This window comes from Capsicum annuum, chromosome 1, assembly GCF_002878395.1.
Source record: "Capsicum annuum cultivar UCD-10X-F1 chromosome 1, UCD10Xv1.1, whole genome shotgun sequence".
Taxonomy (NCBI): domain Eukaryota; kingdom Viridiplantae; phylum Streptophyta; class Magnoliopsida; order Solanales; family Solanaceae; genus Capsicum; species Capsicum annuum.
Window position 1 is genome coordinate 217,101,516 of NC_061111.1, and position 19,280 is coordinate 217,120,795.

General features: G+C 34.6%; 1 long non-coding RNA gene across 1 annotated transcript; it reads right to left on the reverse strand.

Annotated features, from left to right (window-relative positions):
- Nucleotides 1-744: 744 nt before the first annotated feature.
- On the reverse strand, nt 745-1,312 carry LOC124896959. The gene is made up of 2 exons (XR_007053335.1): nt 1,201-1,312; nt 745-990 (listed from the first exon to the last, which is right to left on the reverse strand). It is a non-coding gene; the product is annotated as an uncharacterized LOC124896959 (long non-coding RNA).
- Nucleotides 1,313-19,280: the final 17,968 nt, after the last annotated feature.

Genomic DNA, 19,280 nt, shown 5'->3' on the forward strand with positions numbered 1-19,280 from the left:
GTTTTGAGGATGTATTTTATTACTTCCACATTTCTATGATTATCAAATAATACTTCTAATGTACTCATGATTTTTTACGTTTACTTTGCATTTAGTTGTTAAAAGATATTAAAATTGAAATAGAGTTTGCGTCCCAATTTTGATGTTGGCATCTTCATGATTATTCAATTTTTGGGTCGTGACAAGTTGTATTTATTAAAGTAAAAATAAAAAATATAAAAAAAGAAGAAGTTAAACACTGAAGTTGGAGTTTTTGGCATATGTGGTTTTTATATTAGTAAGAGCAAAGTTTTGTGATTTTTATGTTAGAAAATATAGTCAAGTGACTTCGGTGAAAAAAAATCCATAGTTATATGACATTTATTAAATTTGTTCTTTAAAAAAAAAATTAAAAAAAAAGAACATATTTCTTTTTTTTGTAAAAAAAAAAGTTTGATGTAGAGACCATTTATGTTTGAAAAGGTACTTAAATGGATGATGACTTATAATACTCTCAAGTCTAACTACAGAGTGAGACAACCCTAATACTCAGTCCAAAAATCTCTAACATGGAATTTATTATTTTTTACTATATACGAATTTGGAATTAGAATTGTTTACCCAAACGATATTTAAATCATTTCCTTGGTCTCACATTTTCTTAATTGTTATTGAACAAAAGTTATGCAAAAATAAAAATAAAAAACAAACCCACCACACACACACACACAAAAAGCAGAAGGTAAAGAATAGTTATCTAAAAGATACTTCAAACATAATACTTTATTAATTTTGGAAATTAATAATAATCATGAACTTGCTAATACAATTGCATTTAATCACAAAGGACTAAGCAAGAGCAGAGGCTGCCCTTCCCTTGAGGACTACATCTGCAGTGTTGGGGTTGCTTACTTGCTGGAATAACCTTTAAAGCTTCTAAAAAGCAATTGATATTGGGACATTGATCGAACACCACTGGAAAGCTTGATGGACATAATTTTGGTGCTTGCCCTAAAATTACAAGAACATATAAATATACTAAAATATCAGCAACAACAATATACCCAGTAAGTTTCCACAAGTGGTGTCTGGGGAGAGTAAAGTGTACGCATACCTTACCACTACCTCATAGAAGTAGAGAGATTGTTTCCACAAGACCCTCAACCCAAATTAACTAGTATACCATGAAGGAAAAAATTCATTAAGTAAAGAAATTCATACCAAGAGAAGGAGTTGATATGCTCAATAGAAGAGCAAAACAAAGTAGCGATAAACCAACAAAATTCTTCATTATTTCTTGAGAATTAATTCACACTTCTATATAGTGGTTGAAATTTTTTGTGGAGTACTGTATTGTGCTCAATCAACTGATCTTATATAGTGTGAAAGGAAAATACAAGATTATAGTAATAAATGAAAAGAATCAATATGTAACGTACTAAAATTAATAGTTTGGTAATGAAATGAATTTTATAGAAATTCTTTTGGAAATTGAGGTGATTAATTTGGTAGGGAATTTACAAAAATTAAAGTCCTATTTTACAAAAATAAATATGGAATGCAACCTTACCATAGATTATTTTTGGTAACGAAATATGGATTGTTAGCTGAGAAAATTGAAGGAACGGTGTCTTTTAAGTCTTTAATAAAGAATTGGTGACATTGACCAACTTAAAGGATCAAACATCATTAAGAAACTTGATTAAGTTAATTGTGGACTTGATTAATATTTTCAAAACTTTCTAATATTTTCAAAAATACAAATCAATCCACACCCCCTTCAATCCAAATCAACCGTCTCTCTCGACAGCTTCTCTCAACTCTCTCCCAACCAACAGTTCTATAAAATTCTTTCTTCAATTCCCGACGACTTCAACCTTTGGCGTTCCCTTTCAAATTTCAACCATCAATCGACGTGAAGACTTCTCTGACGACAACAACTTCGAGTTTTTCGTTATTCCATTTTCTTTTTCACAGGTAAACAATTATGAAGAAATAGAGAAACTTGAGCCAGCTATTCTAGTATTGACTAACAATTTCAATATTTCTAGCTTAAATTTGAAATATGGACTGAATAAAATCCTAATTTTTGACATTTCTTCTTCTTGTTGTCGAACTATTAATTTAGATTTGTTGGTGATTTTTGGTCACAGTTGATGTTCTTAGTGTGTATGTGTGTGATGTGTTGGTATTGCTGGATTGATTTGTTATTTGTCTTGGTAAAAATAGTGTTGCAACAGATGAAAATATCTGATGCAACAGATGAAAATCTAATACAACTCTGAAAATCTGATACAACATATGAACAATCTAACAGATCATTCATCTGTTCCGATAGATGACTCTTCTATTTAGAAGAAATCTAAATACTATTGATTCAATAGATAATTCATTTTGAAGCAGATGAGTGATATGTTTCAACAGATTAGTGATTTATTTTGTTATTTCCAATGGGTTACTCATCCGTTGCAACAGGTTGTTTATATTTTACAACAGATAACCTTCCTGGTGCAACAAATGAGTGATCTGTTTTTACCATTTCTAATGGATTACTCATCCGTTACAACAGTTTGGTTATATATTGCAACAGATAAACTACCTGGTGCAACAAATTAGTGATCTATTTTTATAATTTCCAACGATTTACTCATCTATTGCAATGGTTGGTTATACGTTGCATCAAATAAAATACCTAGTGCAACAGATTAGTGATCTATTTTTATGATTTCCAATGAATTACTCATCCGTTACAATAGATTGGTTATATGTTGCAATAGATAAACTACCTGGTGCAACAGATTTGTGACCTGTTTTATGGTTTCCAATGAATTACTCATCTGTTGCAACAAGTTGGTTATATGTTGCAACAGATAAACTACCTAATGAAATAGATTAGTGATCTATTTTTACTATTTCCAATAAATTACTTATCCTTGCAACAGGTTGGTTATATGTTGCAACAAATAACCTTCCTGGTGTAATAGATGAGTGATGTATTTTTACTATTTTCAACGGATTACTCATTCATTGCAATAGGTTGGTTATATGTTACAATAGATAAACTACCTGGTACAACAGATAAACTATCTATTTTTATGGTTTCCAATGGTTTACGCATCCGCTACAACAGTTGGTTATATGTGGCATCAGATAAAATACCTGGTGCAGCAGATTAGTGATCTATTTTTATTGTTTCTAATGGTTTACTCATCCATTGAATTAGGTTGGTTATATGTTGTAATAGATAACATACCTGGTGCAATAGATGTGTGGTTTGTTGGAACTGTTACTTTACCGTTGTGCATGTCTTTACTATTATCCCTTTTTAATAATACATTAATCAATTATAATCTATTTTACATTCCTGTTAATTTAAGATAGTATGACTTTCAAAAGAAAAGAAACTAAATCAAGTCCAAGTGAAGGAACAGGTACAGTAGCTCGGCTACATCCACCACTCTATGAGCTTGCTTTACAAGCATTATCTCAATCAGAAGCAGAAGATAATGAACACGGGGAGGAGGAATGTTTCAAAAGAGATGATCCAAATGCTAATTGCCCTTCTGTTGAAGAGTTGGTCAAAACCTTTAGAATTGTTCATTATCCTGTGAGAATGTAGTGTGATGGTGGCACAGATTTAATGGGTAATTTCGTGATTAAGTCATCCATGGAAAAATCTTTCGACGCCTTTAGAAAAATACTTTGAGAACAAAAATTGAATGCTTATTTCAAGGAAAGCTGCTTTGGGAACTATGTTGATTTGTCGAAGGAGAACAATGCTCATTTTCAGATAAAAATGGTGTACGATCTTGTCAAGCGTAGGTTTATGTATGAAAACAAAGATAAGATGGATGAGGTGTGGATAAATTACTGTGGCATGCCTATTTGTTTTGGTTGGAAGGAGTTTACCTTAGTTACTAGACTAAAATGTTATCCTACTTCTCCTTTTCAAGTTATACCTACTCTGACCCCAAAAAAAGCACCCCGCACAACCAAAAAACAAAAAGACAAGTCGAGTAATTGTGATAACCTGGTGTCCATTGTTGTTCCAAGCTTCAAAAACAAAATTTGATAGAAGTGTTGAAAGGTAAAGGACTCTCAAAAAAGCACAAACAATCATTGTGCTTGGTTTGGTTTGTACATAATATTCTTTGGTCGAGAGACGTTAACAACAACATAAGCCTCGATTTAATAAATCTCTTGGAGGATCTTGAGGAATTTAACAGCTATCCTTGGGGTTATGAAAGCTTTAAAATGACTATCAAATATTTGTTGACTCCGTTAATGCCAAACACAGTCAACTTATATGGCTTCCATGGGCCTTCATGGTAAATATTTATTTTATCATTATATGATTCATTTTTTTTTATTTAATACTGCTTTTGATTTATTGGCGTTATATTATAGGCTTGGGAATTTGAAGCCATTTCTTATTTGAGACAACACGTGAACTACCAGGAAGAAGTTTCCTGTCTAAGAATCTTGAGATGGTGTTCAGCCAAAATCGATAAAAATGCAAAATTTCTTGGTCTTTTCAATCCCCCGAAAGAAGTAGTCAGTCCAATTTTAATCAAGTTTTTGTTTTAATTAATGATTATTTTAAATGATTTCATTACCATTCTAATATATGTACTGATTTATTTTAGATTGTCCATCTGTGGCTTGTTTCGACCAATCGAGATTTAAAGATATCATTTTTTCTTACTTTACGGTCTACGCAAACTTTATCGTATTCTAAGGTCATTGATGGAATAAAAATAGAAGTGTTTGGAGCAACAACCATCACAAGAAAAACAATTTTGGGGGGTGAGCTTATTGCTGTTGATGATGTTAGTGGTAGTAGTCGTGGTAGTGGTGCTGCTGTTGGGTCTAATGATGATCCTCTTACAGTTTTTGAAACAACAAGCCATTATGATTATGATCATACTGGTTGTACAGATTTTCTCCAGATTTTGCTACATCTAGCGATGTTCTGCATGCAAATGTCAAGACTGCAAGGCAAAATATGATGGAGTGATTAATGCTATTAATGCACTAACTACTTCTGTAAAGGAAATGACATCTAAGAGGGGTATCATTCCATCAAAGAGGATTTCCTATCCATACACTCCACTAGAGATCAAGGTAGCTAAGAGGAGAAGGAAAGATATTTCCAAGACATCATCAAGCATAAAAAAAGTAAAATTGCAATGCCTCTGTCTTTGTCTTGCACCATTTTTCAGTGTGCAAGGGCCACAGGAGAGCAGCATGAGCTGAAGAAGGTGAATGTACATTATTTGTTCCAACAAACAAACAGGGATATATCTGTTTTAACAGATGATACATCTGCTAAAAATTATCAAACAGATATATACATCTGTTGTAACTGTTGTCTAAACTATTGCAGCAGATGCAGTATCTGTTGTAATAGATAAGTCTTATATTATAATAGATGGGTCATCCGTTCGAAATTATTGTACTGCTCTGATTTACCTATTTGAATTTGTCCCAACAGATTATCCATCTATTGCAACATAAGACTCATCTGTTGCAACAGATGGACAATCTATTGTATATATGTAATTAGCATTGACAATTCTGGATTTCCAAGTGGATGTCACAGTAGAAACTACTGCTAAAGAGTATAATATCACAGTTGATAATCCATCAACTGCTTCTAAAAAAGAAGAAATAGTAGAGCCTGTCAGTTTAGGAGAACAAAAGAATTACCTATTTGAAGGGTTCAACATCTAGGATGAAGATCCAAAAAAACTAACATAGTTGATCAACGACTATTCAGAATGGATTGCCAATGGGCTGTTAAAGCATCATGTCAGCAGGTACATAAATCAATTTTAAAGATATTGGTTTATACAATTCTTGTTGTAAGAACATAATATTGACACATATAAATCATCATGTATAAAACAAAATGACGAATACTATAAAGTGAATGAATTTAGTCTTGGTTTTGATATGTTTGACTTTGTTGTTGCACATCTCAGAATGAAGAATTGGTTCTATTTGATGTCACAGCCCCAAACTTTCTGGAATGATGAGGTTTAAATGTCATACATATTACTATTAATTAATACTTTATTTAATTGCCTCTGCGTATTAATTTTTTCATCACATAATTTGAAATATTTGATAATATATGCAGCACATCGATGTCATTTTTTACTACCTCTGAAAGAAGGCCAAGATACTAACACAAGAACAATACAGACACACGACAGGCAATTATTTGTACAAAGTTTACATCAATAATGCCTACGATAGACATTGTCAACAATAGCCAAAAGTTTTCGGAAATAAGGAATGCTTAATCAACATCATCAAAGGTTTTAGCATTCCAGTTGGCTTACCTTGGCATTTGGTCGCCGAAGTGTATATCCTAATCAATTATGGTGATGAATTCCATTAGGTGTTGGCTGTCGTCGTTCTAAAAGAGAGGTGCATTCGAGTTTATGACTTGATGTCGCAAAAGAGACATTCCGGTCCATCATCTGAGATACAAAAGTTGGCCAAAATATTACCTACTTACCTTGATATAAGTGGATTTTTAGACCAAAAGGTACGTACTGATTGGTCGACGATTGAAGCATACTGGGATAAAATAGGTAATCCATTTGATGTACAATATGTTGAAGGAATTTCTCATTAAACCATTGGTAGCCTGTAAGTTTAAGTGTCATGATTTAATTTCATTTCACAAATTTCACAATGCTTGCATGAACTGTAAGATATGGATTATCTATTTTTTTAAAACGCAGGGATTGCGGTCTTTTTATTGCCACCTATGCCAAGTATTTGAGCGATGGGTTACAAGTACAAAAAGATGGACTTGATGCCGAATTACTCCGCAAAAGAAATGCTGCTCTTTTATGAAAATACAGAGAAACGAAAGCTTAGAAGCCGTACGCAAGTGACATTAAAGATCCATGAAAACCAAAGCCAAATTTTGTAGCACCGAATGAAGAACAACTTGTCCATATTGAGTAGATCTTTATAGCTTGAGTCCGTCAATGTAATAACCCATCCTCTTTGGTTTAACTTGTTGATTTATTTGTAGAGTAAATCATTTATACCCATCATAATAATTTTTTACATTTCATTTATTCGTTGAGTTATTTCATGTAATTTCCAAAGGCTTCAATTTATTTATGATGTCTATGAATATAATTCAATCTTTAGTTTTGAACATGTTAATGAAAATAGAATACTAGATTCAAATATCGCAACAGATAACACATCTGCTGCAATAGATGACATATCTTATCAAATAGATTTAGTCATATACTGCAACATGAGATGCAACATGTAAGTCATCTGCTGGAAATTATATATCACGTCTTCCTACTTTCTTGATTTGCCCCAACAGATTACTTATCAGTTGCAATAAATAGATTATATGTTGCAACAGATTATATATCTATTATGACAGAAAGATTGAGAAACATCTGCATAATGCAACAGATGACCAACCTATTCCTACAGATAATCAATTTGTCACAACAGGTACTATATCTGTTACAACAGATATACAATCTGTTACATTATAAAAATTCAACTTTTGCCAGACATAAAAATTATTGCCACTACATGTAAAGTGAAGTGGATTGAAATAAAAAATTATTATCGTGTTCGTTTCTGTCTTTGTACATATTCTTCTTTATACACGGGCTCCAACAATTTAGTAAGGTCATCTGCTGGAAATTATATAACAGGTCTTCGTGCTTTCTTGATTTGTTCCAATAGATTACCTATCATTTACAATAAATACATTATATATTGCAACAGATTATATATCTGTTGTGATAGACAGACTAAGAAATATCTGTATAATACAACAGATAACCAACCTATTCTAACAGATAATCAATCTGTCACAACAGGTACTATATCTGTTACAACAAATATAAAATTTGTTGCGTTATAAATATTCAACTTTCGCTAGACGTAAAAATTATTGCCACTACATGTAAAGTGAAGTGGCTTGAAATAAAAAATTATTATTATGTTCGTCTCTGTCTTTTACATATTCTTCTTTATACACAGGCTCCAAACATTTAATTAGGTCATCTGCTGGAAATTATATAACAAGTCTTCCTAATTTCTTTATTTGTTCCAACAGATTACCTATCAGTTGCAACAGATAGATTATATATTGCCACAAATTGTATATCTGTTGCAATAGACAGACTGGAAAATATTTGCATAATGCAACAGATGACCAACATATTCCAATAGATAATCAATCTATTACAATAGGTACTATATCTATTACAACAGATATACAATCTGTTGCATTATAAAAATTCAATTTTTGCCAAACATAAAAATTATTGCCACTACATGTAAAGTGAAGTGGCTTGAAATAAAAAATTGTTAGTGTGTTCGTTTCTGTGTTTGTACATATTCTTCTTTATACATGGGATCCAATCATTTAGTTAGTATCCCATAAGCCCAGATCTCTTGCATCTTTCCCATAATGGTATCACACATACCGGTTATTTCTATGCCGGTCAGCAAACACTCGATATATGCAAATGAGTACGGCCCACTCTGCACTAGTTCTATTTCTTTAGAGCTGGATGCTCTTATTTTGACCTTGAAAAAACCATGATTCCTTTCTCGCAGGTAAATGATCCATCACCTTACTCTGCATCAACCACTTGGGGAACAACTTCAAGAGTGGCTTCACGTGTGTTAAAAATGTGTCCTCATTGAAGACAGGTAAGTTACAGTCATAAACCTTAATCTTTCCCTTATAGAGTAGTATCTCAACAGCGAGAAAATGTTTGAATTCCACGTTTATAACTGCAAGGATTCTTTTTGCCATGGTCTAGCTCTTGTTGTGTAGATATGGCCTCTTCTCTCTAACATAGTTAATCATATCTTCATCCTATTCGAACGTAGAAACTAACTTATCAAATCTCCAGACATTGGGACCAGCCTGCCCATGGAGATCATCATACCTATCCTTGAAATTATTGAAAAGTTGAGGTCCATTATCCTATCGACAACATCATAAGCATCCGGGTACGCTAATTGCCTTCCCCTCACGAGGCAAAGAATTTCATCAACATACCGTGGTATAATAAGATAATTTTGAAATAGGTTAGTAATTGTAAAGAAGAAAAACACAGTGGAAAGAATTTGTTGCAGAGGGTTCTCTGAATCAGTTCACAGATTACCCAGCTAACGAAACTTATGCAACAAATGTGTATTATATTGCAATAGAATACCAAATTGTTGCAACAGATTACATATCTGCTGCGTAGTTTCTTCTTCATAGATTAGATTGGAAGGCTAGGTTAGCAAAAGTAACTTACATTACCCTCATACCGCTCACGCATATTTTTCATATTCGTGAAGTCTTTGGTGGAAAATGAATGCATGGTGTATTCCTTTTGAACCTTCATCTTGTCATTCATGATTTCTTCTAGTTCCTTCTTCTCTTTGTTGCTAAGTGCTGCGTATACGTCCACCTTCTTCAGCAGCCCCTAAACTTCAACAACTCTTGGAGCGGGAGGAGTTGTAATTTTTTTTTGTTTTCAGAATGGAGAGAATTTTTCTAATATTTATTCTCTTCCTCCTAATTCCACTATAGGAGTGCATGACTCCCTCACCTTGTTGGATGGTATGAAACCCCTCCTGGATTTTAACTCCTCGACAACTTCAGTAATAGCCTCTAGTTTTTCAATGAGTTTATCCTCTCTGTCCTTGTACACTTTGCATTTGTAATGAGAATATGAGGGTGAGACTACCCTCTGGTCGTTACACGGTGCTTATGGTCTTGAAGGATCACAAGCTAACCCATAAGCTGGTACATGCTGTGAGCACTGAATAATATAATCATGAATGCGGAAGAATAATTGAAATGCCATAAGGCTTTAATAATGAAATGACTATTGAATCATAAATCTGGAATAATGCTAAAAACTAAATAATTTAAATAGCTAACTGTAGTATCTGAAAAGCTCTAGACTGAATACTGTGAGTTAATAGGACACACCTCTAACTAACTTTACTAACTACTGAGATAAAGACATGAAGTAATATAATCTGTCCTTAGATGATGAGGACTCACCATTGCTACTGTACTACTGACGATCTGAGGGACTTAGTACGATCCAGGGACTGAGCGTCAACACCTATGATATGATACATCATAGCGCAAAAGAAAGGTATGCGATCAGTACTTTAAATGTACTGGAATGCTAAATGAGGTAGGCTGATATGCATGGTTTCATAAATAGGAATAATAATAATAACTAACTGATTATACATATAAAACATAGAGTACTGAGTAGAGAACATGAAATCTATAGGTAATGAAAGTATGGAGAAAACTATAAATACTGAGTATGCATGACAGTCTATACTTACTGAAGATACGGGAAAATGTGTGGACACTGAGGATGCATGACTAGGCATATAACATGGACTAAGTAAAATCTGTAAACTAAAATCTGTATGCTTTGGTCAAACAACACTAAGACTGAATAACTAAGTTGGGACTATAACTGAGACTATATCTGAGACTGTGGGAGGTATCATCTAATCAATATTCCCTAATTTGAGCTAATCGGTGTCTAACTTGTAACCCCAATTGAAAGGGTATTAATACCGTCCCATGAGTACTAACAATGGCTGTGTGGATCCACTAAACTGATATAATGTCCAAAGGACTAAGGGTGTCAAGCCTGAACTGACGGGTGACCCCTGCGAGATAGTTAAGCCTAATTTGACCGGTGACTACTCATATCCTATGCTGGCTACGTAGTTATGGAGTATAGGGATTGCTACTAATGACTCTGCCTATTTGACGGGGAAGCCATCATCCCTACACTCGCTCGGTGCTAAATCCTACTCCCAACTGAAAGACACTAAGATACTAGACTAGTCTGAGTTTAATGACTGATATCTGACTATTCTGATAATGCTCATAATATATCTGAAAACTATTCTGTAAAGTAATGAGACTAGACTAAACAAATAGCTATGATTTTTAGGTATTCAATACCCCCAGGACTCAAAAAAATAATATATTAAAATGACACTAAAGCTTGAAGGACAAATCATGAAGGCTTTTATTTACATCAATCACTCTTTTAGGTATTTTATCAAACACTTGTAGTTCATGGTTTAAAACAATCATAGGAATGTCATAAAACATATAGAAATAGCATGAATCCGACATAATAGAGTTAAATCGAGGTCTTGTTCAATAAACGACAACATTAAAACATGGAGGATTAAATAATAACAATAATTTTATGATACCATGGCATAGAATCATAGTGCATGGAGATTCATTGGTGAAATCACAATTTAAAATATAATAACTTGAAAAGATCATAATTTTATAATTTAAAAAGGTTGCTTAGAATCCATGGATGAAGGGATCCATGGATGAACATCTAACATACTTTAATTGATGGATTTCTTAAAGTTCTTGGTGAATTCTTGAGGATTGACCTTGAATTTGAGATCTAGGATTCTTGATTGGGAGAGAATACCCTTTGATTTTGGGGAAATTAATTAAAGAATGATTCTAAAAATATTTTTAGGGCTTAAATATCACACCTGGACGGACTAAAGTAATGGGGAAAGGACTGTTTATCCCTGAATGAAATATTAATTTTTCATTAAATTTTCCCAAAATGGGCACTTGGTGCGACGCGGCGCTATCGCACCGTGTCACTGGAAACTGCGGGCTTGGCGCGATGCAGAGGAATCGCGGTACCCTTTTGATTTTGAAATTCACTCTTAGCGCGATGCACCATTATCACGATAGAACACTGGAAAAAGGACAATTAGGATTTTGGCTAATGGCACGATGTGGTGGTTTCACGGAGCTTTATTGAAAATTGACAATCTTCATTTATGCTGGGTCTATGATGTGCTAAGGTTTAAAATGACGGTGTTAAACAACTAAAATTTAAAATCACCATAACTTCTTATCCAGTTATCGGATTTAGGAAAAATTTATATTGTTGGAAAGCTAATTGAATTTCCTACGCATTGGCAGGCTCTAAACTGGAAAATAATGAGTGTTTCAAAAAATCTTATATATGAATACTCATGTATTGGGACTTAAGTTAAGCTAGGGAAATACGAGGTGTTACAATATCTCCCCCTTGGGATTATTTGTTCTCGAATGAAATTGGTTAAGCTAAGAAAAACTGTTGCGCTGAGCTTATACATTGAACATGCATAGCTGATGCATGGAATGCATGACTGAACTAAATTTGTAAATGAAAAATTAACATGAACATGATGTGCAACTGAAACTGAGCATGATAGAGAGAAATCTTAAGAAGATTAGTACCTTATACTAAATCTAGATTTGCGGAGAAGAGGTGAGGGTACTTGGTCTGCATATCTGCTTCTGCTTCCCAAGTGGCTCACTCAACGGACTGATTCTGCCAAAGAACTTTGACCAATGGAACTTCTTTGTTCTTTAGTCTATGAACTTGATGATCAAGAATTTTGATTGGAACTTTCTCAAAGGAAAGACTGTTATGAATATATACACTTTCTAAGGGAACAATTACAATTGGATCACCAATACACTTTTTTAACAATGAGACATGGAACACTGGGTGTACTGAGGATAAATATGAAGGCAAATCAAGCTCGTAAACTACCTTTCCAAAACGACTGAGAATTTTGAAGGGACCGACATATTGGGGATTGAGTTTTCCTTTCTTGCTGAATCTCTTCACTCCTTTCATAGAAGAGATTTTCAAGTACATGAATTAACCGACCTCAAACTTGAGATCCTTTCTGCTCACATCTGCATATAATTTCTGTCGGCTCTGGGCAGCTCTAAGCCTTTCTCTAATCAACTGAACCTTCTCTAACCCATCAAACACCAAGTAAGGCCCTACTACTGCAGCCTTACCTATTTCAAACTAACTAATTGGAGATCTACATATCCTACCATAGAGAGCCTCAAATGGAGCCATACGAATAATGGAATGATAGCTGTTATTATATGCGAATTCAATTAAAGGCAAGTGGTCATCCCAGCTACCTTTAAAATTAATTACGTATGCTCTCAGTATATCTTCTAGAGTCTGAATGGTCCTTTCTGCATGACCATCTATCTTAGGGTGGAAAGCTGTACTGAGATGGACTTTGCTACCAAGACCTTTTTGGAATACTTTCCAGAAATAAGAGGTAAACTGGGTACCTCTGTCTGAGATGATAGATAATGGAACACCGTGCAGCCTAACCAACTCTCTAAGATAGAGTTTGGCATAGTCCTCAGCTGAATAAGAGGTATGGACTGGCAAGAAATAAGCTTATTTAGTCATTCTGTCTATGATAACCCAAATAGAATCATGCTGATTATGGGTATGAGGCAAACCTATTACAAAGTCAATGTTTAATTCCTCCCATTTCCACATAGGAATACTGAACTCTTGCATGGACCCACTAGGCTTTTGGTGTTCAATCTTAACTTGCTGGCATGTAGAGCACTTAACCATAAACTCTGCAATATCTCTCTTCATTCTATTCCACCAATAGATCTCCTGTAAATTACGGTACATTTTAGTGGCCCTTGAATGAATAAAGTAACACACACCATATGCCTCTGCAAGAATTCGTTGCCTTAATTCATCTATACCAGGCACACACAATCTACCCTAACAATGCAAAACACCATCTCCCCCTTGGGATAAAACCTCCACCTTCTGATCTCTAATTGATTCTTTTAACTTAACTAGGCTGGGATCTCTATCCTGCTTTTCCTTTACCTCAGAAAATAAAGATGATCCGATACTACTCTGCACCTACATACTACCCTCTGCTGAGTCGATTAAGCGGACTTCTAGTCGTGAAAGCTGATGAACTTCCTGAGCTAACTTCTTCTTACCATCCTCAACATGAGCGACACTTCCCATAGATAATCTACTGAAAGCATCGATCATTACATTGGCCTTGCCCGGATGATATAGAATACTCATGTCATAATCCTCAATAACTCCAACCACCTTCTTTGACATAATTTAAAATCTTTCTGAGAGAATACATATGATGTATGAGCAGATACTAACATATTTGAGGCTTTTAACAAAGAATAATTGCAAAGTCTTAAGCAACTTTTGTTGTTTTTGATTTTTTTTATGTTTGATTTTGCTGTAGAAGCTGATATGATAGAGAACCAACAAGAATGCAATCAAAAAAGTTGAAATCTGAAGAAAAATATGGCTGACGACATTCATGATAGGTTGTCAGCCCGGTGATAGGATATCAAGGCCATCGTTAGCCTTAACAGGGAATGAGTTCCAGCTGGTAAAATCGATGATATTTGGTAATAGGCTGTCATAATGGTGATAAGTCATTAGGAATACCGTCAGACTTAGGTAGGACATGAGAATTGGAGCAAAAGTGTGATAATATTTCTGATAAGTCGTCACAATCCTGATAAGCCGTCAGAAGTTGCCGTCAACCTAAGGCAGGACTAGTGTAGATTTGAAAAAGACCTGACGACATTCTTGATAAGTCATCAGGATCCTGATTAGGCATCACCAATAGTCGTCGTCTATTCCAAAAAAAACTGTAAGCTTGATTTTGTTTTCTTATTTAGGATGAACTATTTAAAGCTTTGTTTTAGGGTTTTTTAGGGAGAATTACGGAGGGGGTTGGCACTTGAGTTTTAAAAGACTTTTGATATTTTCTCTGTAATTTCTTGGCTTGAAAAAGCAAATACTTTGAAGAGATTACTATCCTTATTCTGGGATTTTCCTTTGTGATCTAATCTGAGAATCTCTAGTTTCTATTCATCTTGTGGTAAGTTTATCTTTCAAAGCATGAATTTATCTAGTTGCTTCAATTTTTATGTCATGAGTGGCTAAATTTCTTTAACCTGAATTATGGGATCTAGGGTTAGGTCTTGATAAGGTACTATGTGTTCAAGATTCAAAAGGTGGTAGGATTTCTTGATAATTAAGAGATTTTAATTAATGTCCGTTGGTTGCAAATAATAGATAACACCTGCTTTGGTTTGCTTGAAAATGAAATCAAATATAGTGGGAACTGAATTATCAATAGGGACTTGGAAATACTCCGTTTAATAGCCAACGCTATAACAAGGTTGGTTAACCTAAGGTAAAATTTAGGCAGTGAATCTAAATTTCCTAAGTTCGAGAGGATTAGGTAATTAAATGTTTAAGTAGGTTGAGAAATATTTAAGCATAACATCGATAAAGATAACTTGTTTTCCTACCTACCGTGAGAATCTTGAACCACCGTTAGCATCTGTCAAGTACCGGAAGCCCTAGTGAACATAATTCTGGTTTATCAAAAACTCTTGATTACGAACACTGATTAAAGAAACCGATAATTACTTGTTAAACTCAAAACCCCCATTTTATCTTTTTATGCCAGTTGTTTGAATTTAACTTGTAGATTTAGTTTTAAACTAGGTTAATCTCCACTCACATTGTTCCCTGTGGATTCGACCCCGACTCCAAAGTTGGGTAAATATATTGACGATGACTGCCTTGCACTAAATTGACGTGTAAGTTGAGCGTTTTCAAAAATGATGCCGCTGTCGGAGAACAATTTGGTGTATTGAGTTAGTTTGGAATTTTAGCCTACTTGCTTGAATTCAAACTTGTAAATATTTGGTTTTAGTTTTCTTTTATTCCTTGTGTTAGGTAGATTTTTATTTTAGTTTACTTATTACTATGGCATCATGGAATGAACATGATCGTGGCGGTTGGAAATCTTATCTTGATGATCCATGTCCATATTGTGATGGACCTCACTTTTGGTAAGATTGTAGATATGCTCCTCAGAGAGAGATGTGTGCACCATCTTCATCCTACCGGGAGTATGATTGTTCATTATATGGTGGTTAAGATAAACATTGGAGTGATTGCCCAAATGCCCCCTCCCTCGGGTATGCTAACCCAAATTCTAGTTCTTCTTATGATTTTGATAGGTCATATGGTCAAGAACAGGAAGAACGAAGCACCAGAAAGAGTGGCATTGAAGCTATGCTTCAACTAATATTAGAGTGTGTGGACAAAACGAATGATATCACACGTGATATACATCAATAAATAAGGGAAAATAACAAGGAAGGAAGAATGATAGAGGATATGGATATAGAGGTCAAGCATTTAAAGCACTTTTCCACATTATGTTTAAATGATATCTTATCTATAGAATTATTTAACATAATGGACGAGTGTGAAGATGGGGAGCAAGAATCCGATGTTGACGATGAGCTTGATTTTGAGCAACCCTCGGTAATTTCCCAACCAACCAAACCATTTATAAATGAAGATGCCAAAGACGAGGAAATGGTACTAGAGTCAAAAGAAGAAATCAAACACAATCCTTGTGAAGACTCTTGTCCATTTTGGGGTAAAAATACTAATAGGGATGCTACTCCAAAATTAAGACTTAGTCCTTATTCGAACCACTTTTAAACATTATGCTTGGTGGATGTGATGAAAGTCGAATCACCCAAGCAAATGATGAATTTTGAAAATGAGTAGGAAGATTCTTACATTTTGGAGTTTGTCCTTCCAAAAGGGTATACTACAACCCCAATCTTGAAGGCCAAGAATCTTAAAGATCGATTTCAATTTAGTGGCTATTTAAGATTCTCACCATTTCCAAATGAGCCCACATGAAATTTTGATGCAAAATTGGGCAAGCAGTTTAAGTCTTCGAAGTGGCATGATAGAACATTCCTCATCATGCGCTCACATTTTCCCAACACACCCCGAAGATGTATTGATCAAAAGTTGGGTCAAAATTTTAAATCCTCCGAGTGGAGATATAAATAATTAGCAACAAGGTATCTTGACGAAGTCTGAGTAGTCAAGATAACTAAGTCATGCCGCGATATTAAACCAGGCGCTGCTTGGGAGGTAACCCAAGGTATTTTGTTATTTGTATTCGTATTATGTGATTGACATTAGATCTTCGCACCTGTGGTGCCACAGGTATGTTTCTAACTCTCTTGTTTTGGTTGACGCATTGGGGATAATGCATGATTATAAGTTAAGGGTGGGACTACTTGTGGGTGTTGATATCCTCTTGGGGTTTTTATTGCCGTGCCTCTTTTCGCCGGAGTCTTGTTCCTAGTAGAGCTGACATATTTAGGCATATTGTGTATGTTTTGTGATATGTTGTGGTTAACTGTGGGAAAAATAAGTATCTAGGGCAGTTGACATATTTTTGTTGATTTCTCTTGGAATAACAAATACCTCTCCAACTGTCAATCTGGTAACTGTGTGATGTGCATCTATATGTGACTACTGTGAATCTTTTTATGGCATTAGTACTAGGGACATGATAATCATTGTTAGCAATTACATGAACCGGGTAGATAGTAGCTTGTGGTGTACCTTTGTGCCATATGTGTATGAGATACTACCTAGTTCTCATTGTGTGTTCAATCCAAAACTTGCCTGGTTGGTCTTGCCTTAGTTGTAGGATAGCAGTTAGGAGAGGATCATAGGCCGTTATTGATATTAGTCCACTTTTAGCCTAAATGACCTTCCATGTGTGAATAATATCCCTTGATTCTGATTTTGAGCCTGAATGCCTATTTCTTTTTATGACACCTATCACCTTCCCATTTATATCATAATGAAACTATTTTGGCCCTGGTCCTCCTTCGACATTGTGAACTTTGACTTAGGCAAATAGCCTAAGTTGAGGGTGGCTATCATAGGGGTTCGTGATGTAAAGTGAGTATGAAAAAGGGTAATAAAAAACATATACATATGCAAGGCTGGGTGTGGTAGAAAAAGAATGAGAAAAGAATAGTTGTGGAAAAAAAACTGCACCCAGCTTAAATGTGCTCTAATCAAGAAAGGGATAAATAAGGTAAAGGTTGATAAGTGAGATCCCAAAAATAGTGTAGTTACAAGGAGGCTTAGTTACTTTAAATATCCTTGTGTGTCATACCAGCCCCAAGCCTACATTACAAGCTAAAGAAAAGTCCTGTAGTGAACCTAGCTTAACTGTCTGAAAGCCTTAATGATGAAAATAAGGGCAAGCTTATGGTATTTGGCATTCATTAACTGAAACTTCTTTCTGAAAGTGAGTGTCTCTTGACCGTCCCCGCATTGACATGCTTGAGTTCATATATGAGTGAGGAGGGACTTCTTTATTGTAAGGGAACATTGGTTGCATTGCTAGTTGCTTACTTATTTGGGTAGTGTAACTTGTACATATGCATGGTTATTGTTTCTAATTTGATGCCATATCTTGATTCCTTTGTTTCACATTGTTTATCTTCATTGATATACACAGTTGGGTTTAAAGGTGATTGAAATTAGAGAGGATAACGTGTTTTGAGCTAAAACTGATGATTGACTGTTATAGGTATCTTATGTTTCTCTTGGTTAAGCATCGTAATATGGTGTTATATGGTTTCTTGAGGACAAGAAATTGTTTTAAGTTGAGGGTGTTAATGTGTGAGCAAATACTAACATATTTGAGGCTTTTAACTAAGAATAATTGCAAAGTTTTAAGCAACTTTTGTTGTTTTTGATTGTTTTATGTTTGATTTTACAGTAGAAACTGATGTGATAGAGAACCAACAAGAACGGAAGCATTAATTCATCTAGTTGCTTTAATTTTTATGTCATGATTGGCTATATTCCTTTAACCTAACTTATGGGATCTAGGGTTTGGTCTTGATAAGGTGCTAAGTGTTCAAGATTCAAAAGGTGGTAGGATTTGTTGATAATTTTGAGGTTTTAATTAACGTCTGTTGGTTGAAAATAATAGATAACACCTGCTTTGGTTTACTTGAGAAATATATCAAATATAGTGGGAAGTGAATTATCAACAGGGACTTAGAAATACTCCATTTAATAATCAACGCTATAACAATGTTGGTTAACCTGAGGTAAAATCTGGGCAGTGAATATAAATTCCCTAAGTCCGAGCAGATTAGGTAATTAAATGCTTAAGTAGATCGAGAGACATTTAAACATAACGTCGATAAAGATAACTTGTTGTCCTACCTACCGTGAGAATCTTGAACCACCGTTAGGATCTGTCAAGTACCAGAAGCCCTAGTGAACATAATTCTAGTTTTTCAGAAACTCTTGATTACGAACACTGATTAAAGCAACCGACAATTACTTGTTAAACTCAAAACACCCATTTTATCTTTTCATGCCAGTTGTTTGAATTTAACTTGTATCTTTAGTTTCAAACTAGGTTAATCTCCACTCACATTGTTCCCTGTGGATTCGACCCCGACTTTAAAGTTGGGTAAATATAGTGACCACGACCTCCTTGCACTAAATTAACATGTACTTTGA